The sequence below is a fragment of the Echinops telfairi genome, unplaced genomic scaffold (assembly GCF_000313985.2).
Source record: "Echinops telfairi isolate 266 unplaced genomic scaffold, ASM31398v2 ScPeMD7_3533;HRSCAF=4204_0, whole genome shotgun sequence".
NCBI lineage: Eukaryota > Metazoa > Chordata > Mammalia > Afrosoricida > Tenrecidae > Echinops > Echinops telfairi.
Genome location: NW_022107431.1, coordinates 33,776,228 through 33,783,685, shown reverse-complemented (window position 1 = coordinate 33,783,685; position 7,458 = coordinate 33,776,228). Strand labels below are relative to the sequence as shown.

Sequence of the window (7,458 nt, the reverse complement as noted above, 5' to 3'; positions counted from 1 at the left end):
TATAGCATAATTCACTGTACAAAGAATTTGGTTATATACATATTAAAGTAAGTTCCTTTTGCACACATTGGTATGTATGTTTATATTGACTTCTAGAATAAAGGATGCTTCAGAGATAGATACATTCATTTAGTGAGCAATTAACAGAGAATCCAATTAGTGAAGGCATAAATTACGCATACTTGTTCCTGCCATTCCCTGTCTTTTTATCTTTACATAAATACTTGAAATAAGATCAGATATTTAGGATTTCTTTAACAAACAAGAGTTAATACAATATGATAAATTTTAAGATTCTTTTAACTTGTAAAATACACTTTGTCTCTTTAGCTGTTATGTTTTAAGCTGGCTGTTAAGTCATTTTGCCTAGTTCTGAAATGTCACAAATAAGAACAGTGGGAACAAACCATGGTTTAAATTCTAAAGAATAAAATAAGCAAAAAAAGCAAAACAAAATATGTGTATGAAAGAAAGGTAGTCATAGTCACACACCTTGACAGAAGTCTCTCCTTTGAAAACAAAAGGCTCGTGACGTACAAAGAGAACATTGCTATGGCTAGATCATCCCTTGCCAACAGGAATATAAACGGCAGATTCCATTTCATGTGGAAGCTCCAACAGGAAGAAATTCTACCTTTACAAAGGGGGGAGGGTGTTGTCAAAAGGAGACACCACTACTAAAAACCAAACTCACTACCATCAAGTTCATTCTAACTCAGAGTGACCCCCCAAAAAAGGAATTTTTAACAAAATGGGGTCAGAAGAGAGGAAAAGCTTCTTTTAACTCCTGATCCATAATTTCAAGAGGGGGTGGGGCATGTCTTTCTTAACACTTTAACCAGCAGTGAACAAAGACAGGGGCAAAAAAACATTGACAACTTTGATATAACAAAGTAGTTAACTAATACCAACTTGTAACATTTCCAAAGAAAGTGCTCAGTAGTATGATACAAAGCAAAAGCAAGATGGAACGGAATTTCTGATGCGTGATTAGAGAAATGCAGTGTGGCTGAGTGCGATGTGACTGCGGCATCAGAATTGACATGGCCAAAGTAGTCACCTGGCAGAAAGACCTTCAGCGCCTGTGAGAGCTGCTTTTCAATGTTAGGGCGACCTTTGTTCAAGAACGCTCCCCACCCTCTGTCTTTAAGATGCTGGGTTCGAAGAAGAGTACCACAGTCACCAAGGGTACAGTCCGAGGCGGGGCTGGATGTGGCATGGAGCATTTCATCACCGCAAGACACGCGTTGGGCCCAAGTAAGTATGAAACGTCAGGGGCCATAGGCGCACAGCAAGGGACTCCCTGGGGCACTGTCCCCAGAAAAGAGGGAAGGAGTTGGGAGTGAAAAGGGGGGTGTTCTAGAGATGCTGCCTGATGAGTGAGAGCTATCCAGAGGAGGAAGGGAGGAGAAGAAAGCAGAGAGAAGACCAAGGGCAGGGCACAGGGGCATGCAACAGCATGAAGGAGCAGCATCATGCCAGCACTTTGGTCCTGCTGGAGCATAAGGTTCAACCAGGGAGTGGTAGGAAAGAGATGAAAAGAAAGCCAAGAGGCAGGTGATGGGTAGTCCATGTGTCATGCTAAGCACTTGGACTTCTTCCTTAGGTCAAGGGTTACAAATACAAGTGACTAATGTGATGGAAATAACTGGGCAGGCCAGGCCATGCACACTCTGGAAGATGGCGGGGTGGGGCCCGGGGCAGACAGCAGCATGCAGAACCCATGCAAAGTGGTGACTGCTGCTCAGCGCCAGCTGATTGTTGCCATGAGAACACATTAGCCAAGTGTGACCACATCTCCTGACTGTTAAAAGGAAACTGAAGACAGATTCTTGTGTAAAAATCTGTTTGTTTATAAATGTTGCTTCCACTTTTAGCTGTTGTTGTTTGCGTTCAGGTCCAGATAAACATACCTGCATGCCCAACATGGCTCAGAGATCCCAGCTAAGACCTCTGTTTTAAGTGAAGCAATACCACTAAAAGGTTTTAAATCCAAGTGACACGGGCTTATGTTCACATTAGAAGGATTGCTTTCCTGGCATGCTATGAAGGAAAGACTGGTAAAAAGCAAAAACAAAACCTGGGAGCCCATAATCAGACCGGTGAGTCCGGAATTAGTCTTTCATCTTTTATGGCTGATGTTAATTTTTACAAAATCAATCCTAAGTCATTTAGAGTTGAGTCTCATGAGTAAATTCAGTATTAGAGTTACATATCAACCAGGTTTTATGTAAAAACAAGATGAGTATAAAGTTGATGAGACGATTGCAAAATGGGTCAGGAGGCCATTACTCAAGAGAATGCTGTATAATGGTTGTCGGACTTTCTCAGGAACATGCAGCCTCTAGAAATGACTCCATCCACCCCTCCCTTATCAACACAGTACGTTTCCACAGGCCTGGTTGTTATGCAAAATCAACATGGTTTGAAGAGGCACTGGAGGAGGTCACAGAGGTAGCCCAGAGCCCAGACCCTCAGGTCTGCTCTGCCCCTAATACCACTGTGCTCTGGACCTCAGGGCCTTGCTGTCAGGGCTGGCACTCAAGTGGGCCTGGGGATCTGGGGCTGGACTATAAGCACAGCCTGTGGCTCTGGACTCAGGCAATCAGCAGGGTTTTAGGTCAAGACAGTCGTGGGGGTTGTTGCTTGTTCCCACGCCTCCCACAGCTGCTCCTTGTGCAGCCCAGCCACAGGAGCTGGGCTGGACCCCTCTTAAAGGAGCGAAACACTGCTAGGCTTAGAGAACTTGGAATCCGGGGCCGAGAGCCTAGAAATTCACAGCTGCTCCAGTCGGCCGCAGAGGAGGGGTCCTAGGACCCTAGGTACTCCAGTACCCTTGGAACTGTAGGACTTGGTTCCTCCGGGGGCCTGAGAGAGAGGAGAACTGCAGCAACAGCAGCTTCCCCCAACTCACACCCACCTGTGCCCTGCCAGTCACAGCAGGGCACTTCTTAGGGGGTTCCTTGAAAATCCACCAAGCTTCTTCTGCACAAACAACTGCAAAGGTGGTTCTTGGGTGCCTACAAGAGGCCTTCTGGAGGGCTGGTTGCTTCAGCTGCAAGTCTGACAGACATGGCTCTGCAGGCTAGGAGCTGGAGGAAGGAAACCAGATTAGGATGGAGGATTCTATATCAATGTCATAAAGGCCAAAAACAAAAAAGAAGAAGAAAGGCTGGATAATGGACAGTCAGTAAGCGAGGAGTAAGTGCATTCATAGGAAAACACCGCATAGATGTCCAGATTCGGAGACTAAAATGAAGAGGCTTCTTCTCTACACATCATGCCTCGAAGCCTATGTGAGCTGCTAGCTTCAGCCATGCATCTGGCATGCTTAATCCCTATGCTAGGTTACAAACTTGAAGCTAACAGTCCCATACCCAGCACATATTTAATAAATTTGCAATCCTATCCTGCATCCTTTGATTTGTTTATATTCTTCCCTTATTTGTCTATCAGGGATTTATGAATAGTTCATGGAAATAATTCATATTACGAAAAAACTATGCATGGATTTCTTGGGGGTGGGGGGGGGCTCCAAAATAAACTTGTACTGAGTAGTTATAACTTGTCTCATCAGGATCTAGTCTGAGGCACTGAGAAGGGAAAGGCCTGGGTTTGGAAAGAGCCTCTATCAGAGCAATGTGAACTCTCTTAACAGCGAAGCAACGTCAAGTGTCAGACTTATGATGAAGAATGGAGAAAGTACTGAAGCTTCCCAAAAAGTTTCTGGCGATTTCAGAACGGATACCTCATTTTATAATGAGATAAGAGGCCGAGGAAAAAGGCGGCAGTGGCAGCCATTCCCATCAATTAGAGAGGAAGCAATCGTCTTCAAGCCTCCCCGAAGGGCCCAACGCTTCACAGCAGAAACAACAGCCAACATCACAGACCTCACAGCCCGGTCAGCAGATACAAGTCTGACTGAGAAACCAAGCTGAGGAAGCTTTCTGCCCGCTGGGTGCCCAGCTGGTGCTCCAGGTCAGCTGCAGGTGAGACTGAGCGCTCGATGGGCATGTTTAAGGAGTGGGATCAAGCACCTGGAGGATTTCTGGAAGACCTGAACGGGCGCTTTGTCAGGAGGATCCTGAAGACAAGGCGTAATCCAAGCGATGGCTACAGAGGTGGCAGCTGTCCGGTCAAAGCCGCAGTGCACCAGGCGAGCGCCGGGTCCTAGCAACAGCTGGCTGGGACACTCAGAAGCATTTTGCTGGCTGCCTTTCTGAAGGGCCAAGGAACACTAACGCTGCTTCACATGAGTCTTTTGAGGAAGAAGGCTTTAGAGGACAAACACCTAGGAAGTCTCCACCAGAGAGCCCTTTTCCACCATGACAAAGCTCCTGCTCATTCCTCTCTGGAAACAAGGGCCATTTTGTGAGAGTTCCTATGGGAATCAGGCATCCAGCCTATGGTCCTGATTTGGCTCCTTCTGACTTGTTTTTGTTCCTAATCTTAAAAAGAAACCTTTCAAGGACTCATTCAGTTAGTGACATAAAAAAGACTGCATTGACATGGTTAAATTCTTCAGTTCTTCAGGGATGGGCTGACATCAGCCTTACCAACGTGTCTTGACCTTGATGTAGCTTACGTTGAGAAAGAAAGTTTCTTTATTTTATGTTTGTCTTTTAATCCCATTTTCCCACAAACTTTTCAAAGTCCCCTTGAATTATCTACCTTCTTCCACTAGACAGTAAATGCTTCTGAGAGCAGATACCATGCCAGTTGTCTGCATCTTGTCTACAACGTGGCTCCAGCCTGGCCATTTGCACCGTGAGCATTTAGCAAATTTTGGTTGAGGGAGAAAATGTCTGATTAATTACTATCACCCTGTGCTCAGCAAAATTCACCATAAGGCAGATTCGCCTTGAAATAGATCCAAGGGCATTTAGTTACTGCAGTACCTAAACAATCTCTTCCAAGCCAATCCTGAGGTCAGCATTAACTGCAGATCAGGGTTCTGAACTGTAACAACAACAGCTCAAGCCTAGATTATTCCAAAGGACTATTTAAATGCTACAGGCATTGTAATGGCTTAAGGGTTGGACTACTAACCAAAGGGTAAGCAGTTCAAATCCACTAGCTGGTCCTGGGAAGAAAGAGGAAGCTTTCTGCTCCAATAAAGTTTTACAGCCTTGGAATCCACAAAGGCAGGTCTATTCTATCCTGCGGGGTGGCTATGAATGGCAATGAGTTTGGTTTGATTCGGATGCTAATAACAAGGTAAATAAAACATTTACATTGCTATTGCTTCCATGAAAAAGCAGACACTTCTGCAGAAAGCTATCCAGTCTAGCATCCAGCTAGCCAAAGCACTATCTCACTGCAGTAGATCACTAAGAAGCCACCAGTCAGGAGCCCAGAGGTAGTGGACATGCTCCTTCCTGTTGATTATAATGATTATTCAGCAGCCTGGAGCACTTGGATAGATAGATGTTACTCATCATTAAAACCCTCTATATAACCCATGGCAATCCTGGACAGAGCTTTAAGCTCACTGAATTTAGACAGCAAATCTCTTCATCCCTGTTAATCATATAAAAATGTACTAAGTATGAAAACCAGATTTGGAAAGAAAAAAAAAAGAAAGCCAGATTTGGACATGGGTGACTGATTAGACCATGGAGTGATTCAAAACAAGTTCTCTGATTGCTTATTTTAATAGGCACACATAAAAGATAACCTGCGCATCATCTTGCTATGTTGCTGTGCAAATAATAATTTGGAAAACAGGAGTCCATCAAAAGCTGTGCAAATGGTACAGGAAACTGATGACTGGCAAGGATAGTATTCAGAGTGGGCAACAACAATTAAGTGGAAACGAACAACAGAATTGTGGGCAAACCCTGGTTCTGAGGCTCTCTTGTAGTGAAGGGACCACCTCATCCATGCTATACTTTAAAAAATAATTTTATTAGGGCCTTGTACAACTCTTATCACAATCCATACTTACATCAATTGTGTAAAGCACATTTGTACGTTCATTGCCCTCATCATTCTCGAAACATTTGCTCTCCACTTAAGCTCTTGACATCAGCTCCTCATAACTACATTCGTCTTAGGACCTGATCGTATCTGGCAGCAGCAAGCACCGAGGATGAACACAGCAGAAAGGATGCAAACCCAGAAGGTCATGGTTCTACAGAAGAAAACTGTGCTGGCTAACACGGCAGCCATTTGCTACACATGGCTACTTCCGTGGAATGTAGGGAAATTAACTACAATTTAAAAATCAGTGTTTCGGTCAGCATGCTGTATTCCCCACATACAGCTAGTGGCTACTGTATTGAGCAGTGCAGAAAGAGAAATTTTCCATTATTGCTGAGAGTTCTATTGGATAGCACTGGACTAGAAAATGAACCTCCCTAATGCTCAGATAGACCTGATAAGAAATTTAGAATTAAAGCCAATAGCTTCACTAAGCATAAACAGGGACACAAAGGTCAGTTAGTTACATGCTTATTTTATTGAGCATGTCCATAAATAAGCACATTTGGGGAGACACACAAAATTTGGCCCTCTTTATCAGCACAGAAGCTCTTTGCCCCAGTCTCTCTGTGTATATGTGTGTCTCTCTTTTGTGCAAGAGGTACAAAAAGGAAAACAATAGGTCACCAGGAACCCTTTGATTTAGTCTCTTTTATCCAGAGCTGTACACATCATCAAAACCAAAGAGAGTTTAGAAGTACCTACTTTCCACCCATTCTCCATCTTCTTGACTTCAAATGAAATGCTGAAAAGAATCAAGGAAAAGAAAGAATTCAAGAAAATTACTGAGAAGGAAAAGGATGGTTGTCCTAAATTACTGTTCCAGGCCACCCAAGAAAAGCGTGCCATTAACTCCAGAGGAATGCTCAAAAACACACTGGGAGCACCAGTCAGCCAAATGAGCTGCTACGAACAATTTAAAGTACTGAGTTCTCGACAAGAGCCACACACTCTGATCTGACTACTTATCACCCGGGCAAAGAAATAAAACAAACACATAAGTCACCTTCCAATCTACAGCTTCAGAGGTCACCTGGCCCTCAGAGGGAGGCCATGTTGGATAGGCAGATAAAAATCAACTACTGTAAAAGGATGCTACTGGTCAGCAGTGACCTGTACAGTCCTTAAAAAATGACATTGACATAAACCTTTGATTTCAAGTAACTAGTTTTAAAGACATCTTATGAAACCAAATTAAATTTCACTGGAAATCCAGGAAGACGAAAACCAGGGTTCTCAGACATTGGATGCTATGTAAACATTCATTCTATCACTGCTTCAATATTTGCTTGCTAACTTTCCCTCTGTGCACCACACCAAGGAAGATCTGATCTCTTGCAATTTGAATGCAAGCCCAAATGCAATCAGCACATGAAAACTACAACGCATATAACTATAAGCCTTTGGTTTACGAGGAGAACAGCTTATATATTTTTGGAAAACTCAAGAGTGTAAAAATCCCCTTTTGTAAATGTG

The 7,458-nt window shown here is 43.7% G+C and overlaps 1 protein-coding gene across 6 annotated transcripts in view; it reads right to left on the bottom strand.

Annotated features, from left to right (window-relative positions):
• The window catches only part of MAP7 (microtubule associated protein 7), a 139,773-nt gene that overhangs the window by 131,358 nt on the left and 957 nt on the right, over positions 1-7,458 (bottom strand). The gene's annotated exons all lie outside the window — the stretch shown is intronic.